This window comes from Leucoraja erinacea, chromosome 4 (genome assembly GCF_028641065.1).
Source record: "Leucoraja erinacea ecotype New England chromosome 4, Leri_hhj_1, whole genome shotgun sequence".
NCBI lineage: Eukaryota > Metazoa > Chordata > Chondrichthyes > Rajiformes > Rajidae > Leucoraja > Leucoraja erinaceus.
Window position 1 is genome coordinate 813,944 of NC_073380.1, and position 20,769 is coordinate 834,712.

General features: G+C 45.3%; 1 protein-coding gene across 1 annotated transcript in view; it reads left to right on the forward strand.

Moving 5' to 3' along the window:
• The window catches only part of LOC129696083 (dual specificity calcium/calmodulin-dependent 3',5'-cyclic nucleotide phosphodiesterase 1A-like), a 254,836-nt gene that overhangs the window by 6,676 nt on the left and 227,391 nt on the right, over positions 1-20,769 (forward strand). The gene's annotated exons all lie outside the window — the stretch shown is intronic.

A 20,769-nucleotide genomic window follows, 5' to 3' on the forward strand; every position in this document is an offset into this window, starting at 1 on the left:
TATGGAAAAAAAGTAACAATGATAAAGCAAACGGGCCAAAGTTGTGGGCTAGGTGATAACAAGTTATACAGACAGTGAAACTCACCAGGATGACAGTGAAACTAGTACAATAACGGAAACAGTATGTTTGTAAATGTTCCATGACAACATACACAGTAGATGAGGTTGGAGGAGGTATGAGTGAATATCTGCCTAACCTGAAAGGACTGTCGCGGTCCCTGGACAGAATCGAGGGAGGAAGAAAAGAGACAGGTGTAGCATCTCCTGTGGTTTGGGTGGGAAGGAACGAGTTTACCAGGGAGTTCCACAGTAGTTAGGATCAAACCTGGATCTCTGGCGCTGTGACGCAGCAGCTCTCTACTGCTGTGCCACTGTGCAGCCTCAGTGGCAGCATGATAAATGTGATCCTATATGGAGCAACAGTAGTCAGTGGGTTGAGATGCCATTGGAAGTGTGAGAATGAATTTGATTGCGCACTTGCATTAGGATACCTCGCATCACAAGGACATCCTTCGTGCTTTGCTGAATGAAAAATGTTAGCTCTTTGAAAGTGTGTTTGAAGAACCACATGTGAGTGGAGAGATCGATCTGCTTGAGGCATTTTGTTGTGTTCCTGGCTGATCCAGTCATGGTTTCAACAACAACAATTTCCTTAACTCATCCATACTCTAGACCCTTGTTTGGAATAAGAATATATCTGTCATTCTCTGCCTGCATATATTTAATGACTCCTCCTTCACAACTCTATGGCTTACAGGTTTCCAAAGGTTTACATCATAGAGAGGCAAAATTCCTCTTCCTCTCCATCAGAATTAGGCAGCTACATATTGTTAAGTTATGCCACCTGGTTCAGAATAAAGCCCATCAGCAACTGGGCCTGGAAATGAAGCATTTGTAGTGGCCATTTAGCTTGTTTTGTATGTCATTAATTATGGCGTGTGTCTTTAAATTTTCGACTGCCGTTATATTGTGGTTGGGATTTATGACGTGTTTAGGGCGTGTTTGGAGCTAAGTTTCTTGTGCAGAAGTGCGGTTTTAGTTTAGTTTTGGACCAGCATGGAGAAGGTATACCCTTTGACCATGCGGAGTGTAACGGAGACACGAGGAGTTTTCTAACCTTTCAAGCGATAAGCTGGAGTTCGATGAAGATTATAGTGTCGGAAAAAGTTAGGATGTACCTTTTTGTTTTTCATCAACAATAAAGAATTTATTAATCAAAAGACTGTTATGAAGATTTATCTGTGAAGAAGCTCTGAAGGTCACCGACGGAGAGCTAGCATGCTTATAACGACATTGTCCTTAACCATGCTGTCCACTTAGGGGCTAGAGGGAGTAATCTCTTGAACGATATAAAAATCTTCCACTACAGCATTCATTGAGACTTACTGTTTTCTATTAGTTAGCCACTATTCATACTGATATATTGCCCCTAATCTCACATGCTCTTTTCTACTGCAGTATCTTTCATGTGGCATCATATTGAATGCCTTAGTCTTACAGCATGTAAACAGGCCCTTCGGCCCAACTAGCCCACATCGGCCGTTGTCCCATCTACACTAGTTCCACCTGCCTACACTTGGCCCATATCCCTCTGAACTTGTCCTATCCATGTACCTGTCTAAATGTTTCTTAAACATTGCAATAGGCCTCAACTTCCTCCTTCAGTAATTTATTCCATACACCATGTGTGAAAATGTTACCCCTCAGTTTCCTATTAAATCTCTCTTCCCTCACCTTAATCCTCTGTCCTCTGGTTTTTGATTCCCCTACTCTAGGCAAGAGACACTGTGTGGCCACCCGATCTATTCCTCTTATGATTCTGTACACCTCTATAAGATCACCTCTCGTCCTCCTGTGCTCCAAGGAATAGAGTCTTAGCCTGCTCAATCTTGCCCTATAGCTCAGCCACTCAAGTCCTGGCAACATCCTTGTAAATCTTCTCTGCACCCTTTCCAGCTTGCAACATCTTTTCTATAACATGGTACCTTTTGTAACTTCAATTAAATATTACATTGTGGCGGCACCTGGTGGCAAGCCAGAGGCACAACAAACCCTCGGCTCTGTAAGGCGGCGTCTCGGTGTGGGAGGCGTCAGTCACGGGGTTGGTATCTGAAGCGGTATTTAAGGCTGGGCAATGCCTGTGACCTTGAGGTAGCAGGGAGCTGTATTGGAGAGAATAAACACGTCTCGTGCACACAACTCGTGTCCGCATAGTTTTTGGCTGGATTCCTGTGAGTCCCCACTGCAATATCTCCCACTTCCATTTTACCTATCTGTTTGTTACATCTTTGAACTCCAGCAAATTTGGCAAATGCATAATTTGTCATATGTTGGAAATTGTCAGTTCTTGCTGGTATTTCTTTGGTTGTTGTGTTTTGGGAAGAGTTGCATGAAGTAAGACAGATGTAGAGCTTAATTATCATCATAATGAGTTCTATGAATGGCTTGTTTCAGCGCTGTATATTTTTGTTGATTTAATTTTGGGAATAATATCCTGCATTTATCTCTAATCTCTAGGTTTATCATGGTTAAACGTTGCTTCTTTTCACTTGATTAACAGTTGATTTCTTTCATTTCTTAAGATGAGAAAAGATTTTACCAGCAAATCAGTTAATATCAGAATGTTTTATCCCAGACACTGTGAGCGCCAAGTGCTTTGTAGTTTCAAAAATTAAAAAAATGCAGGTGATGGAAACATGAAATAAGAACAGAGAATGTTGAAAATCTTAGGTCAGACAGCATCTGTAGAAAGAAAAATGGAGATTGTTTCATGTCGAGGAGCTTTCATCAGAACCATCAGTTGTGACGAAAGGTCATTGGTTCGAAGCACAAATGCTGTTTCTCTTTCCACAAACATTGCCTGAGCTGCTAAGCATTTCTAACATTTTCTTTCTTTGATTTCACTATAATATTCTATGAGTCATAGTCATACAGCTATTCAGCCTAAGTTACCCACACCAACCAATATGCTCCCTAGTCCCTCCTGCTGCATGTTTTTCTAAATCTTTGCTATTCAAATACCTTTTCAAATGTGTTTTAAACATCATGATAGTACATCATGATGGTACGTGCCCCAACTACCTCCTTTTTTAGTTTAGTTTAGAGATACAGCGTTGCAATAGGCCCTTTGACCCACCGAGTCTGCACCGACCAACGATCCCCGCACACTATCCCACACTACTACACAATTTACTATTTACCAAGTCAATTAACCTACAACCCTGTACGTCTTGTAGAAGGTAACCGGAGCTCCTGGGGAGAACCCATGCAGGACTTTTGGAGAAAGTACAAACTCCATGTAGAGGAGTCAGGATCGAACCCGGGTCTCTGGCGCTGTAAAGGGCCTGTCCCATGAGCATGCGACCTGCATGTGGCAAGCGCGACCAAACCGGAAGCGGGGGCCGCGCGGAGTTCGAGTGAGTGACGTGAAGTTCGTGCGAAGTCCGCGGGAAGTTCGCGCTAGGCGTATGCCGTCAAGACGCTGCGTACGGCGTCGAGATGGTGCGTACGGTCTCAATGCGGCTGCGGGCCGGCAGGCCGTTGCCGCGTGGAATTTTTGAACACGGTCAGTTTTTTGGAGCCCCGCGCGATGTCAGGACCAGCTCCGCACAACTCCATACGGCTCCGGCGATCGAAGTGGGACCGGCCCCGCGAGGCCGTACGGCTCAAGCGACCACGTTAGGTCACGCTTGCCGCATGGAGTCGCATGCTCGTGGGACAGGCCCTTTAGGCAGCAACTCTACTGTTGTGTCACCATGGTCCACTGGCAGCTCGTTCCATACACCTTCCACCCTTTGTGTAAAAAAAAAAGTTGTCCCTTAGGATCCTATTAAATCTCCCACCCCTCCCTTCCCTCACCTTAAACCTATGTCCTCTGCTCCTTAATTCCCCTACTGTGGGTAAAAGTGTGCATTTACCCCATATTTTCCTCTCATAATCTTATACACCTCTACAAGATTGCCTCTCGTTCTCCTGTGCTCCAAGGTTCGACCTCCAGTTCAGGCCTTTGATCCCAGGGAAAATCCTCATAAATCTTCTCTACATCCTTTGCACCTTAACACCACATTTCCTATAACAGGGTGACCAAAACTGAACACAACACTCACAATATTGCACTTTAAGTATTGTGCGTAGTTCTTGTTAGCCAGCTGTATAAAGAAATCACTAAGCTAAAAGAGGTGCGGACACGATTCTGAGGATATAAGAATGAATGGTGATTAAAGAAAAATTGAGAAAATGTGGCAATTTTAGCATGTCCCTTCTGTCCACAGATTTTCCCTAGTTTTCGATTCGTATTCGTCACTGTAACATTTCCTGAAGGCCAATAGTAGGGAGCCCATGCAATGCACTGCCTATTTTGGAGCTGGCTCTCAGAGAATGACTGCCTTCAGGGTCACAGTGGAAAAACAAAATGACAAGGCAGGCAAGTGTGGGCAAGCCAGTTATCCGTTCTGTCCGTGTTGCTTGTATTTTTATCCTACTGCTTTCAAAGGGATATATTAAGCCAGCAATCAGAATTTTCCGAATGTTCTGACTGTAACTAAAGAGATAATTGCTGCTTATGCACTGACCAGTTCAACAGAGGCGGAAGTCATTCACACTGAATTTTCTCTTGTATTTATACTGCTTCTTTTGAGGCAGCAGCAGGAATTGTATTATAATGGCCATGGAGACATGAGCGTGTGTGCATGATTTTTGATTTAGATGTATACCTTGCACAATGAAGTGCTAAAGAAACAGGAAACATAAAGATTTCTTCAGTGTACGATTATCACTGGTGATAACTGGAGCAGAGCACATCAGCTCTTTTTGTTTTATTGACAGTCAAGAGCAATAGTGGCAGTTCTACTGGTGCCTTTATTCTGCTTGTTGGTTGAGGTTGTGGGCCTAGAAGGTGATATCAGAATAGGCATGGAGAGTATTGGCGGTGCATTTTGAAGATTGCACATTGCAGCCAATTTTTGCTAATGGTGAAGCAAAGGAATGTTTTGAATTGTGGAAGGGATGTCATTTCAGTAGATAGACACAAAAAGCTGGAGTAACTCTGCCTGGCGGGACAGGCAGCATCTCTGGAGACAGGAAATGGGTGACTTCGGGTCGAGACCCTTCCTCAGACCATTCCTTCTCTACAGAGATGCTGCCTGTCCCGCTGAGTTGCTCCAGGTTTTTGTGTCTATCTTCAGTTTAAACCAGCATCTGCAGTGCCTTCCTACACATGTCATTTCAGTCGGCTGCTTTCATAGAATCAGAAATATAGAGCAGAGAAACCGGCCCTTATGGCCCACTGATCATAGTGCCTACCTACACTCATCCTATTTACCTACATTTGGCCCATATCCTATACCATCCAATCAGAACAGACTCAGAACAGCTTCTTCCCATCTGTTATCAGACTTTTTAATGATTCTTCCATAAACTAGGGTGTCGTTTCAACTTCCAATTACAAGATTACAAGGTTTTTTAAGATTACAAGATACATTTATTTGTCACATGTACCAATTGGTACAGTGGAATGTGTGGTCACCATACAGCCATACAAATAATAAAGAGCACAGAACACAATAGTTTTTAACACCGACATCACCACACAGCGGGATCAAATTCCCACTATGAGGGAAGGCTCCAAAAATTCAGTCATCCTCCTCTGTTGTCCTTCCATGGTCGGGGGGCACCCGAACCCCCCGCTGTCGTTGCTACGGGCCGCCCGATGTTCAGGCCCGCTCGCCGGGGTGATGGAAGTCCGACGTCGGGAATGGAGGACATCCTCAGCAGCTTGGATATCTGGGTCGGGCACCTCCTACCGGAGTCCGTGGCTACCGGAGTCCGCAGGCCGCGCTGGCCGGAGATGCAATGCTGGTGGCCCTCGGCAAAGGGCCGCAGGTCTCAGCGATGTTGTTCAGCGCCGGCCGCGCTGGAAGCTCTCCAAACCACAGCTCCGTGATGTTGGAACAGTGGCCCAACGCTCCGGAGCTCCAAACGGCGTTCCAGGTAAGGCATCGCCCGCTCCATGGTGAATCCAGCGCTGCGCCGTCGCTGAAACTCTGGTCCGGTACCCAGCAGGAAAGGCCGCTCCAATCCAGGTGGTAGGCCGCGAGGAGGGGGGCGAGTACGCGACTAGGAGAATAGTTGCGTCCTTGCCAGGAAGCGACTGGGAAACAGTTTCCCCCTTACCCTACCCCCCTCCCCCACATAAAAGAGCTAAAGAATCCCCAAAACAAACTTTAAAACTGACTAAAAATTAAAAAAAAGATTGAAAAACAAACAGACTGTAGGCAGAGGCTGCCTTCAATGCGGCGCCCCTAGTGGCAAAAATTACGTCAGTGCAAATACCGGACATTTTTCTCTGTGACTGTAATGCTCCAATGCTGGAAGCTATATTCTGCACTCTGGCATTTTTCGCTTTGCTCTATCTGTTGTACATGTGCATGGCTTTTTTGTATTCATCTGATAACACAGAAACAAAACCTTTTCCCTATATCTTGGTAAATGTGACAATAATAAACCATCTCCAGTTTATATTCCATTTGGAATATTTTTGGAGGACCAGGAAACCAAGAACCAAGAATACCCAGAAACTGTACAAATGCCTTTCATACATTGTAATAGTATCTGCCTACATCACCTCCTTTGGTAGCCGATTCCAAATATTCACCATGTGCTGTGTGGAAAAACTTGCCCCTCAGATCTTTAAATTTATCTCCTCTCAATGCTGTGTCATTTAGTTCTAGACTCATGACTGGAGAAAAAATCTGACTATTCTATCTATGGTCATGATTTTGTAAATTTCTACAAGATGACCCCACAGCTTCCAGTTCCAGTGCGAATAAACCCATTTTATCCAATAGCTCCTGTAGCGAACTGTACAGACACAGTCTGGTGTTCAAAGTCAGCTTTAATAGTAAGATTAAATGAGAACTTACCAGTTTGAAGTTTGATCTTTATTTTATGAGGAATTACGATGAGGGATTACGTGAAGAAGACCCCCTACAGCCGCACACGCGTCAATCTTCAAAGCAGCGGTGTGAAATCACAGATAATAATTACTGAAGTACGATAGTAAGATACGTAAAGACTAGAACTACCAGTTGATCTTTATGAGGGCCGGGAGCGGAGGGCACGAAATCCCTCATCGTAACTCCTCATAAAATAAAGATCAAACTTCAAACTGGTAAGTTCTCGTTTCTCTTACTATTTTACTTCGGAGTCACGTGAGTGACTACGTGAAGATTTTAAAGCTCTGTGATTTCATGCCGTAGATTCAAATCCAGGCATCTCATTGCATTGATTGACTCTAAATGAGTAAAAGCAATCAACAATGCATAACCATAACATAGATGAAATCAGTTAATGGTTTATTTATCACAACAATAGAAAACTCCTTTATCCTAAGGGGAACTTAATACTGAATCCAACACGGCATCACCAAACACCCCAGGTTTTGTAATCTCTTTATGGTAATACTTGTGAAACATCTGTTCACTTGCCCATCCTGCGGCCGCGAGGATATGGTCTATTGGGACGTCCAAATCCTTGGCCGCCGATGTTGATGCTGCCCTGGTGGAATGAGATTTAAATTTGTCAGTATCAATACCTGCATCAACCAACACCTGCTTCAGCCACCTTGAAATAGTCTGAACCGATACTTTCTTATGCGTTTTTTTATGGCGGATAAAGAATGCTGTTTCTGCACCTCTTAAGGTTCTGGTGGATTCAATGTAACACCTTATGTTTGATACTATACATAGACGTGAATCCGTAGGATATGCTGAGAAAACCAACTTGCATCCTGTAACCCCAGGTCTACTTTGTTTAAGTAAATCATAGACATAAAATGTAATGGCATCTGCTGCTATTTTCATGCTGTCTATTTGTAGTTTCTGCAATGTTTGCACTCTCTGTGCTGAAACCAGTGCCATGAGCATCACTACCTTCATGGTAATTTTAACCAATGACAAAGCTGCAATAGGAGTCCATTGACGAAGGAGCATTAACACCTCTCTTACACCCCATATTTCCGTGTACCTGGGTCTCGGAGGTTTGGAATTAAAAATTCCCTTCATGAACCTACAGACCAAAGGGTGTGACCCTACTGGATTTTGTTCTGATTCTCTCCATAGATATGCAGATAGAGCACTCCTTGCAGTATTGATTGCACTATAGCTTAACTGCAAATCAAAATATAGAGTTGAAAGAAACTCTAACACGTCTGAGCTGTCTGCAGTGTGATATGTAATATTCTGCCTTAAACAAAACACCTCCCATTTCCTTATGTAGGAAATGTACTGCTTCTGGGTACTATCCCTCCAGGCTGCTGCCATAACATCCACAGTACGATCTGATAGTCGTCTTCTGAGATATGGCCTCTTTAGAATCTGCAAATCAATAAATCAATATGGTCATGTAAAGGATGTGAATCACCAGTTACAGGGTGCACAAGCAGGTTTTCCGGTTTAGGAATCATCATAAGGGGCTTTGTGATTATTTTTAACATCTGAGGGTACCATGGTTGTTTAGGCCAGTCTGGTATCACCAGTACTCCTGCAGCGGAGTCCTGCTTAATCTTCTGTATACACCGACTAATGAGGCAAAATGGAGGAAATGCATACAAAAACATTCTTCCCCAATGCAGCGAGAAAGCATCCGCCGCTACTGCCCCAGGATCAGGATCCCATGACACATATTTAGGTAACTGGTGGTTAAGTCTGGATGCAAATAAGTCAATTTCTGGCATTCCAAACCGTGCTACAATTTTATTAAATGTGTCACGATTCAGCATCCATTCTGTGTTGCCATTGAATTTTTGTGATCTTGTATCTGCAACTGTGTTGAATCTACCTGGTAGGTAGGTAGCTGAAAGCCAAATGTTTCTGGTAATACACCAGGTCCAGATCACGTTTGCCAATCTATCACAAGATTCTGACCTGATACTACCCATATGATTAACATACGCTACTGCCGTAGTGTGGTCAATCTGTACCTGAACATGTAGATTTTGCATATTAGAGCAATAAGCTTTAAGCCCATAAAATGTTCCTAACAGCTCTAGGTTATTAATCCCTTGTTCTTGGAGCAAAGGTACTTCTTCCACATTCCATCTACCTCCACAGCTGGAAATAGTATTAGCAGTGCCCCAACCTAGAGCACTATCAGTCTATAGAATGATGGAAGGTGTTTCAACCAGCATTTCTCTGGAAGCATTTAACACATTCCTGATCCACCATAGTATATCAGTAATAGCTGCAATTGGTAATTGCCTGGGCCTGCCCTGTTTGTTTTCTTAATGCCTGTACTTTTGCTCGCTGTAATTGCTGATATTGCAGTGGTCCAAACTGTACAGCTGGAAATGAAGCAATTACTTTGCCAAGCAAGCTTGCCACTTGTCTAATCGAGGGTTGATGCTGTGCAATCAGCTTGATGCAACCTTCAATCTGCAGTCTTTTTTCCCTGGGCAGAGTCACTACCATGTGTTCTGAATTTAGTGAAACCCAAATAATCAATTTCTGTGTCTGGTGACAATTTGGCCTTATCTGGATGGATAATAAATCCCAGCTTCTCAAAAGTGAATTTGATTCTTGACACTGATGCTTCTGTTGTAGCCCAAGTGTCTCCCACAATTAGTATATCATCCAAATAGGCCATTACTAAATGACCTTGAGCTCTTAGTAATGCTAAGATTGGTTTTAACAATTTGGTAAATAGTCTGGGAGCTGAGGTTTAACCATGCTTTAAATTGCCATAGTTGGCTCATCCAGTTGAACTTTAAGTATCTACGATCATTACCATGCACAGCCACAGAATAATACGCATCTTGAAGAGCTATGCTAGCCATATAATATTTCTTGATATTAGCTGGATGGCATTGGCAAATGTCTCCATTTTAAAATGTTTATACTGTACATAAGGGTTAACACTTGTCAGATCTAGAATAATTCTACATCCACCATCCTTTTTTGCTCTTGGAAAGACACTTTACACAAATTGATGGCGTTGGTGGGCTGACTTTTCAATTACCCCTTTTTTGCACAATATTTCAAGTTCTGCTTGAATCTCCACATTTTCTTCTTTAGAGAAAATACGTGTCCTACTCGAAATATGCTGAGTGGGAGGATCAAGATATGGGTAGAATTCAATTCTAAACCCCACAATACTGCGCAGTATAAATGCATCAGATGTTATTTTTGCCATTCTTTTAGGAAGAATTGTAATCTTCCTCCACCTTGTAAGTGTGAGACATTTACTATGTCTTTTACAGGACCTGACCCACCTACCTCTGGGTGTGCCACTGGCAATTGTTGTCCCCTACTCTTAGTGGGAATTCTGTAACCTCCACGTGTCCCCGGAAGCGCCAAAGCATCCTGTTGTGATGCAGACACATGTTCCTCATCCAAGCCTCTTGCAAAAGCTGTAATGCCCGACCCCAGTAATTTCAACACCCGCTGCAATTTCATTTCTTGTGTGCGTACTGCAATGCCCAAATAGCCCCATATTACATTATTCACTGCTGGGACTGCTAGCAGTGTGCAATTCTGCGGGCTTTCATACTTTTTAACACTCATCCATGGTCAGTTCCTGGAGCTGGTGGGAGAGGAAGTAATTTATTGTCATTGCTATTTCATCTCCCAATGGTTCCCCTGTTAGTCTGGGAACAGCAAACGTTTGTACCAGCCCTGGTATTTTAGGCTCTGTTATTGGGCTCTGGTCCTCATATGATTCATCATCTGAATCTTGTTAACATATAACCATATAACCATATAACAATTACAGCACGGAAACAGGCCATCTCAGCCCTACAAGTCCGTGCCGAACAACTTTTTTTCCCCTTAGTCCCACCTGCCTGCACTCATACCATAACCCTCCATTCCCTTCTCATCCATATGCCTATCCAATTTATTTTTAAATGATACCAACGAAGCTGCCTCCACTACTTCCACTGGAAGCTCATACCACTCTCTGAGTAAAGAAGTTCCCCCTCATGTTACCCCTAAACTTCTGTCCCTTAATTCTGAAGTCATGTCCTCTTGTTTGAATCTTCCCTATTCTCAAAGGGAAAAGCTTGTCCACATCAACTCTGTCTATCCCTCTCATCATTTTAAAGACCTCTATCAAGTCCCCCCTTAACCTTGTGCGCTCCAGAGAATAAAGACCTAACTTATTCAACCTATCTCTGTAACTTAGTTGTTGAAACCCAGGCAACATTCTAGTAAATCTCCTCTGTACTCTCTCTATTTTGTTGACATCCTTGTTGACCTGGAAAATATTCCTCCTCTTGGTGGGGGCGATCTGGCATGCCTGTTTCAAGTGTTTCCATCGCTGGCTCTCCTGTAGTTCCCATGCATAGTAAACCCTTTTTCAGGTGCACCCCGCGCGGGCTCTCTCATAGGCCCACGAATAGGCAGCCCTCTTTCAGGTGCTGCTAGCGCTGGCTCTACTGTAGGCCAACGTCTATACTGTCTTCCTTCAGACATTGATGGTACTGGCTCTCACATAGGCCAACGCATAAATTGCCCTTGTTCAGGCATTGCTGGCACTGACTCTCCTATAGGCCAATGCAGACCTGGACTTTTTCCAGGTATTACCTGTGCTGGCCCTCCCGTAGGCCAACGCGGGCTATACTCTTCCTGGAGTGGAGTTATCATTTTCCCCATCAGGAATTCTAAATTTGCGACCCGAGTGGACATCTCTGTCTGAGGCGGGGTAACCTCCGGGTCTGACTCCTCAGTCTACTGGCCGAACAGATTTTTTTCTTGGCCTTGCACCCTCCAGGTGCTGTAATGGCACTTTGAGTTACCACTTCTGTAGTCGCTGGCTGTGCTGCCACCGACTCTTTAATCGGGCGCCCGCTACTCACAGGCCCGCGGTCCTCTCGCGTTTACCTGCGGAGCGCCTCCCCTTGCCTTTCCGCCCTTTCTCCATGGTTTAAACTTGTCTGGAGCACAGCACAAGATTCCCGGCAGAAAGCGACCTGAAAGCGAAAGTGAAAGCACTTACTTTCATGTTTTTTACTCACCGCTTGGAGGGGCACTGCTCCTCACAACACGGTCGATACTGGTATGCGTCTGACGGTATGATGCGTGTGCGGCTTACGGGGTCTTCTTCACGTAGTCACTCACGTGACTCCGACGTAAAATCATCAGTCATGGTGGTGCAGTACAATACGTTGTTAGTTCATCTCTACCACCGGTGTAACTACGTAATACGGGAAGTGAGTGTTAATATAAAATGTACAGTAAGGTGGAGTTAGTGTTGGTACATTACTGTGATTGGTTCACATGCAATAACCAATCTACATCCTTCCCCGTAGAGAAAAGAGTTGTTAAGCAGTTGTTAAAACACAGGCGGTTAAACATACTCACCATACCTGTCAGGCGGTCTGTTAACCCGACCCGATCCCGTCCGGGCAAACCCTTCCCCCTCCGTTTGGGAAAAGTTAGTAGGGCTGGGTGGTGGAGAACACGAGAAGGAGAACACAGCCGGGGAGCCTGGAGAGAAACAGCGGGGCGAGCATGTAGGACTAGGGGCACTGGGGGGTGAGGGAACCGAACAACGCGGGAAATACATGCTGGGGTCACGGGGTCTGGGACAGACAACAGCAGCAGGTGTCTTGAAATCCAACGGTGGCGCGTAAGGACCGGGAGGAGATGGTCGTGGTTCGTTCACGGGCAGAAGATGTTGACGGCTACGCCGGTACAGAACACCATCGACGTTGGCAAGGTAGGAACGAGATTCCTTGGCTGGCCCCTCAATGTAACCCAGTCGGGTATGTCCAACTGCACTCTGCAGGTGAACCACTTGACCTTGCAGTAACGGTTTAAGTGGTTTGCTCGACTTGTCATAGGAGCCCTTCTGGACATCATGTTTCTCCTGAATGCGCTTCTGGACCGCAGCTGGTTTGAGCACCTGTGGCTTCAGCTGTTGCTGGGCGACGGGGAGCTGGGGCCGTATCCTGCGAAACCAGGCACGTGCCGTGGGTAATTACTCAAGGTAGACAGTCAGTCGGCTTTAAAAAAAAAAATCTTAAACCGCGCATGCGCAGATTGGTCTCTCCGAAAAAATTAAAAATAAGTAACAATTCAATTTTCCCAAGGCTTCTAAATCTCCTTCATTTTGTAATTACTGAATGGGTGGGGGACGGAGGATGAAGGCAGGTGGAGAGATGGTGGGAAAAACGGGAGCACACCGGGACGTTGAATCGGTTGTCATCTTATTGAATGACAATACTTATTCAAGGGACCAATTGGAGGAAGAGTTCCTTTCACAGCATGTGGAGAGTCTGTGCCAGGGGTTAAAGATGCGGGGAGGGCAGGAGTGTTGAGAAGGAGGGGGTCGGAGACCATGTCAGACTCACTCACCGCTGCCGCAGCACTCTGGGCACGGACACCAGAACTGGCCGCCACTTCCGGGGACGGAAGCAGCTCGGGTGACTGCGAGCGGCCGTCGGGACCCGACAGCAGAACCGGCTGCCACTTCAGCACCTTCTGCCGGCCCGCTCACCTCTGGCAGTGCTCTCCGTCTGAACATCTCTCACCTGCCGCTCGCCGGCTTCGCTCATGTCAGCCGCTTCCCGCAAATCCTTAAATTCCCACAGCCGAGTAACCTCAATTGGTCCCTTGAGCGCGCTGTCGGAATTTAAGGATTTGCGGGAAGCGGCTGACATGAGTGAGGCCAGCGAGTGGCAGGAGAGAGGTTTTCAGACGGAGAGCACTGCCATAGGTGTGCGGGGACCAGCAGAAGGAGCTGTCTGGTCCCGACGGCCACTCGCAGCCACCCGAGCTAATTCACTCCCCGGCCACAATGCGGTGGCTTGGTGCCTGGAGCATCGCAAGTGGGTTACTGGCCCCAATCCCCTTCTTCACAACGCTCCTGCCCTCCCCGCAACTTTACCCCGGGCCAGACTCCCCAAACACTGTGAAAGGTGCTTCCCCCCCCACCCCGGAAATACAGTATTTAAAAACGTAAAGCACCAAGAAATGTACTTACCACATTATTGGTACACAACTCTTTGTTTCCTAAGATACTTAAAATATTGACAATTCGGATTTGAAAAACCCGTCAAGAAACACGCGCCGCGCATGCGCAGTAGGCTGCTGTGCATGCGCAGTACAGCAAAGGCAGAATTTCAGCTGCCTTCAGCTCCCCTTGAAATTGACGGCTTCAAGCTTCCTCGACAGCACGTCAGCTGCACAGACCTTCGTATGTTACAAGTGATGCGGTTGAAAGGCACGGAAAATTATGCCTACCTAAGAGATCGATCTCTTAGATAGGCCTAATTCTCCCATGCCTTTACTATTATATTTAATAATTGCCATTTCATCTCGCACAGGCAGTGCCTACCTTGCCTATCCTGACGGCACGTGCCTGTGTGAGACATCAGCCGCTGGGCAGGAGAGCCCAGAACACCATCCCTGGAAATGTTTCTCAGGTTTAACAGATCCAGGTAGACATCGGAATTGACAAGAAGCGCTCCTGACAGCATGCTCAGCGAGGCCGTTTGATTGAGGGTATTCAGGGCTGCTGGTAACATGCTGAAAGGTACGACATTTGGCAAAGTTTTTAAATGCCTGGCTGGTGAACTATCTCCTGTTGTCAGTTTGCAGTCGAACTGGTATGCCGTGTACAGATAAATGTCTCTGAAGTTTTTGTATAACCATCTTAGACGTAATGGAGTAGGAATCGACCAGAACTAGATGGTGTTTACCATGCCATTCAAAAATATCTGCAGCGAGGGATGTCCGAGGTAGTTCTGGAGTGGGTTGTTGCAGGAGAGGCTGTTGTTGGTGGGGTGCCAAGCTGTTGCAAATGGAGCAGGATGCGTTTTTTTCACGTATGTATTTGTTCATTCCTTGCCAATAAAACATGCTTTGTACAGGCAAGCGTAGCCTCAGTACCTGGGTGGCTGCTGGGCACATCTTTGTGGTATTCATCTTGCAGGGATGAGGGGATCACAACTTTGTGACCCTTGACAATGATCCCGTCTTGTATCACCAGTTGATGAGTGAATGGCTGTATATCTAGTGGTGTGTAGGATTGTTTTGTGGGCCAACCACTCTTGATAATGGAGGAGAGCAGCTGTAGCGTTCTGTCAGCAGCTGTGTGCTCCGCAAGGTGAAGCAGTCGTTCCGTGGGAATTAAGTTGACTTTACGCACAGTAAGCTCGTCGTACTCAAAAGGATGTTGTTCGCAGGATGCCCATGGCGCTCGAGAGAGAGTGTCGGCGATGAGTATATCTTTGCCCTTTTTGTAAACAATCTGGAAATCAAAATGCTGGAGATGCATCATCATGCGCTGCAAACGTGCAGGCGCTGTGTGAATAGGTTTGTTTAGGATGGTGACCAGTGGTGGTCAGTTTTCAATTGTAATAGTTTTCCCAAAGATAAAGTCTCTAAACTTTTAACATGCAAAAACGACAGCTAGCAGCTCCTTTTCAATTGGGGCATAGCGCTGCTCAGTCTCTGTGATGGTGCGAGAGGCGTACGATACAGGTAGCACAGTGCCATCAGCTGATGTTTGCAGGCAGGCTGCGCCTAAACCGTATTGCGAGGCATCACAGGTGATAGTGACTGGCAGCTTGAGGTCGAAATACGTCAAGGTGGGGGCACTGGCTAGCTGAAGTTTTAAAGAGTCGAACACTTGTTGGTGTTGCTGGTACCAGGTCCAGGCAGTATCCTTGTGAGTGAGCTGTCTCAGTGGCGAGATAAGTTCGCTGAGGTTGGATATGAACTTGCCCAGATAGTTAACCATACCCAGGAAACCCTGAAGGCTGTGGGCGTCTGTGGGAACCAGCAGTTCATTGATGGCTGCAGTCTTCTTAGCGTCCTGCTTCAACCCTTCGCTTGTGAACACATGTCTGACGTAGGTAACCTCTGAGACACGAAACTTGCACTTCATGGGGTTGAACTTTAGGTTGATCTCACGTGCCCTGTCCAGAATCATTTTAAAATTAGAATCGTGCTCCGCTAAGTCATGGCCGACACCAGAATGTCATCAACAATGATGGCAAATGGGTAGCCTGCGAACAGCTGTTCCATAGCTGTCTGAAAGACCTCGCTGGCCGAGTTAATCCCAAATGGTATTCTGAGGAGCTTGAATCTGCCAAATGGTGTGGCAAATGTAGTGAGGTTTGAGGATGCGTCATCTAGAGGTATCTGCCAAAATGAGCTTTTGGCATCTAGTACTGAGAACACTGTTGCATGACCGATTTGAGCTGCAACGTCTTTGATGGTTCTCATCGGGTAGTGTGGGCGTTTAATAGCTGTGTTCAGGTCTCTTGGGTTAATGCACACACGGAGCTCATCTTTGTTTTTCTTTTTTGCAACAACCATGGTGGAGACCCAGTCTGTGGGTTCACGTATTTCAGTCAGTACCCCTATGGACACCATGTGTCTCAGTTTGGCTTGAATTCTGTCACGCATAGTATGGGGTACGCGGTGAGGTGCATGGACTGCTGGGACAACAGTGGGGTCAATAGTGCTCCTGTAAGTCATTGGCAACTTACCCAGTTTGTCGTTGAACAAATCCTGATAGAGGGACAGGAGTTGTTGTGTCGGTTCGTCAGATAGGCATAGCTTGTGGACAGCGCGTCCGAAGGACACTAAACCCAGGTTGTGGCACGCATGGACTCCCAACAAAGTCTCAAGGTTCAATTTCACAATGTAGAAAATCATGTTTTTAGTGACATTACCCACTAAACACTTGAAATCAGCTTTTCCGAGAGGGTGCAGAACCTCACCCCCGTAGGCATGCAAGTGAGAGGCATCCTTAGTCAAGGTCTCATTATTTCTTATCTTGTTATAGACCTTCAGGGACATTACGTTCACCCGCTCCCGTATGCACTTTAGTAATAACAGACTTGTTATTGATGTGCACGGGAACAGCAGGGTCCAAGAGCTTACCAGATGTGCGGAGGAGATTGTGAACAGCAGAACTATTGTATGAGATAATTGGTTCATTCTCGTGGGCAGCTTCGAACTGTTCATGGGAGTCAGAGACTGTTGGGTCTTGCTGCAGCAGGTGTAGATTAGACTTTGAATTCGCACTAGGGTTCCCACGAGAACGACAGCATGTGGCAAAATGATTCATTTTCTTACAGTAATTGCATGATTTGCCGTTTGCTGGGCAAAGCTGGCAAACTCTATTATGGAAATAGTTGCAGTTAGCGCACTTCTGCGGTGGCTCATTCACAAATCTCTTAGTGGTAGCTGACGCGGTGGGGTTACTGAAACCGGCCAAATTAACATCATGTTTCTGAATGCTAAGCTGATCACCCAGTGGGGCTACAACCTCCGACATACGGCAGGCATGCACAGACTGTTCAAGAGTCAGGTCAGCAGAGAAACATAGAAACATAGAAATTAGGTGCAGGAGTAGGCCATTCGGCCCTTCGAGCATGCACCGCCATTCAATATGATCGTGACTGATCATCCAACTCAGTATCCTGTACCTGCCTTTTCCCCATACCCCCTGATCCCTTTAGCCACTAGGACCACATCTAACTCCCTCTTAAATATAGCCAATGAACTAGCCTCAACTCACCTTCTGTGGCAGAGAATTCCAGAGATTCACCACTCTCTGTGAAAAATGTTTTTCTCATCTCGGTCCTAAAAGATTTCCCCCTTATCCTTAAACTGTGACCCCTTGTTCTGGACTTCCCCAACATCGGGAACAATCTTCCTGCATCTAGCCTGTCCAACCCTTTAAGAATTTTGTAAGTTTCTATAAATTCTAGCGAGTACAAGCTGAGTCTATCCAGTCTTTCTTCATATGAAAGTCCTGACATCCCAGGAATCAGTCTGGTGAACCTTCTCTGTACTCCCTCTATGGCAAGAATGTCTTTCCTCAGATTAGGAGACCAAAACTGTACGCAATACTTCAGGTGTGGTCTCACCAAGACCCTGTACAACTGCAGTAGAACCTCCCTGCTCCTATACTCAAATCCTTTTGCTATGAATGCTAACATACCATTCGCTTTCTGCACTGCCTGCTGCACCTGCATGCCTACTTTCAATGTTTGGTGTACCATGACACCCAGGTCTCGTTGCATCTCCCATTTTCCTAATGGCCACCATTCAGATAATAGTCTACTTTCCTGTTTTTGCAGTCTACTTTCCTGTTTTTGCCACCAACCTCACATTTATCCACATTATACTGCATCCGCCATGCATTTCCCACTCACCCAGCCTAGCCAAGTCACCTTGCAGCATCCTAGCATCCTCCTCACAGCTAACGCTGTCCCCCAGCTTCGTGTCATCCGCAAACTTGGAGATGTTGCATTCAATTCCCTCGTTCAAATCATTAATACATATTGTAAATAGCTGGGGTCCCAGCACTGAGCCTTGCGGTACCCCACTAGTCACTGCCTGCCATTCTGAAAAGGACCCGTTTACTCCTACTCTTTGCTTCCTGTCTGCCAGCCAGTTCTCTATCCACATCAATACTGAATTTGAATTTGAATTTGAATTTGATTCCATTATTGTCATTCAGACCTTTCGGTCTAAACGAAATTACTGAACCCCCAATACCGTGTGCTTTAAGTTTGTATACTAATCCCTTATGTGGGACCTTATCGAAAGCCTTCTGAAAGTCCAGATATAACATATCCACTGGTTCTCTCTTATCCACTCTACTAGTTACATCGTCGAAAAATTCTATAAGATTCGTCAGACATGATTTACCTTTCATAAATCCATGCTGACTTTGCTCAATGATTTCACCACTTTCCAAATGTGCTGCTATCCAATCTTTAATAACTAGCAGTTTCCCCATTACCAATGTTAGACTAACTGGTCTGTAATTCCCCGTTTTCTCTGTCCATCCCTTTCTAAAAAGTGGGGTTACATTAGCTCCCCTCCAATCCTCAGGAACTACTCCAGAATCTAAAGAGTATTTGAAAAATTATCACTAATGCATCCACTATTTCTGTGGCTACTTCCTTAAGTACTCTGGGATGCAGCCTATCTGGCCCTGGGGATTTATCGGCCTTTAATCCATTCAATTTACCTAACACCACTTCCCGGCTAACCTGGATTTCACTCAGTTTCGCCCAATCTCATTTGACTCCCGGTCCCCTGCTATTTCTGGCAGATTATTTATGTCTTCCTTAGTGAAGACAGAACCAAAGTAGTTATTCAATTGGTCTGCCATGTCTTTGTTCCCCATGATCAATTCACCTGTTTTATGACTGCAAGGGACCTACATTTGTTTTAACTAATCTTTTATTACTCTTCACATATCTATAAAAACTTTTGCAGTCAGTTTTTATGTTCCGTGCCAGTTTTCTTTCATAATCTATTTTCCCTTCCCTAATTAAGCCCTTTGTCCTCCTCTGCTAGTCTCTGAATTTCTCCCAGTCCTCAGGTCGGCTGCTTTTTCTGGCTAATTTGTAAGCTTCATCTTTTGCTTTGATACTATCCCTGATTTCCCTTGTTGTCCACGGATGCACTACCTTCCCTGATTTATTCTTTTGCCAAACTGGTATGAACAATTGTTGTAGTTCATCCATGCAGACTTTAAATGCCTTCCATTGCATACCCACCGTCAACCCTTTAAGAATTAATCGCCAGTTAATCTTGGTCACTCTTGCCCAAGGGGCCATGCACAACAAGACTGCTAACTAACCCTTCCTCATTACTCAATACCCAGTCTAGAATAGCCTGCTCTCTCGTTGGTTCCACTACATGTTGGTTTAGAAAACTGTCCCGCATACATTCCAAGAAATCCTCTTCCTCAGCACCCCTGCCAATTTGATTCACCCAATCTATATGTAGATTGAAGTCACCCATTATAACTGTTTTACCTTTGTTGCACGCATTTCTAATTTCCTGTTGGATGCCATCCCCAACTTCACTACGACTGTTAGGTGGCCTGTACACAACACCCACTAGCGTTTTCTGCCCCTTAGTGTTTCGCAGCTCTACCCATATCGATTCCACATCCTCCAAGCTAATGTCCTTCCTTTCCATTGCGTTAATCTCCTCTCTAAACAGCAACGCTACCCCACCTCCTTTTCCTTTCTGTCTATCCCTCCTGAATATTGAATATCCCTGGATGTTCTGCTCCCAGCCTTGGTCACCCTGGAGCGATGTCTCTGTGATCCCAACTATATCATAATCATTAATAGCTACCTGCACATTCAACTGATCTACCTTATTACGAATGCTCCTTGCATTGAGACACAAAGCCTTCAGGCTTGTTTTTACAACGCTCTTACCCCTTATACAATTATGTTGAAAAGTGACCCTTTTTGATTTTTGCCCTGGATTTGTCTGCCTGCCACTTTTACTTTTCACCTTGCTACCTATTGCTTTTACCCCCATTTTACACCCCTCTGTCTCTCTGCTCACACATTTAAGAACCCTACCACATCTTATTCTCTGTTTATTATTGTTTTCTTCTTTCCCCCCCTACATGTTGGGTCTGAGTGCTTCCCTTCTCTGCCTCCTGCCTTACACACTGTCTACTATCATTCTCTATTTGAGTCCCTCCCCCCAATGCGTAAACCCAATGCTTTGGCCTAGGCCTTTGCGACCATAGCTTAGCAATTTTCTGTCCATTTCTAAATTATTTCTAGGTCTATCTGCACATCGGCATGAAATGCATGATTTTCTAAGGCGAATGCATGATGTCAACCTCTGATCTTGGATAGAAGGAATGTCACTGGTATCACAGCTGCAGATATTTTAGTCTAGTTCAGTGCTTAAAACAACTTTTTGAGATCCTGGGGTTGTGATGAATGATTATTTTCCTTTGTGTGAGACTTGACCTTAACCATCGTAG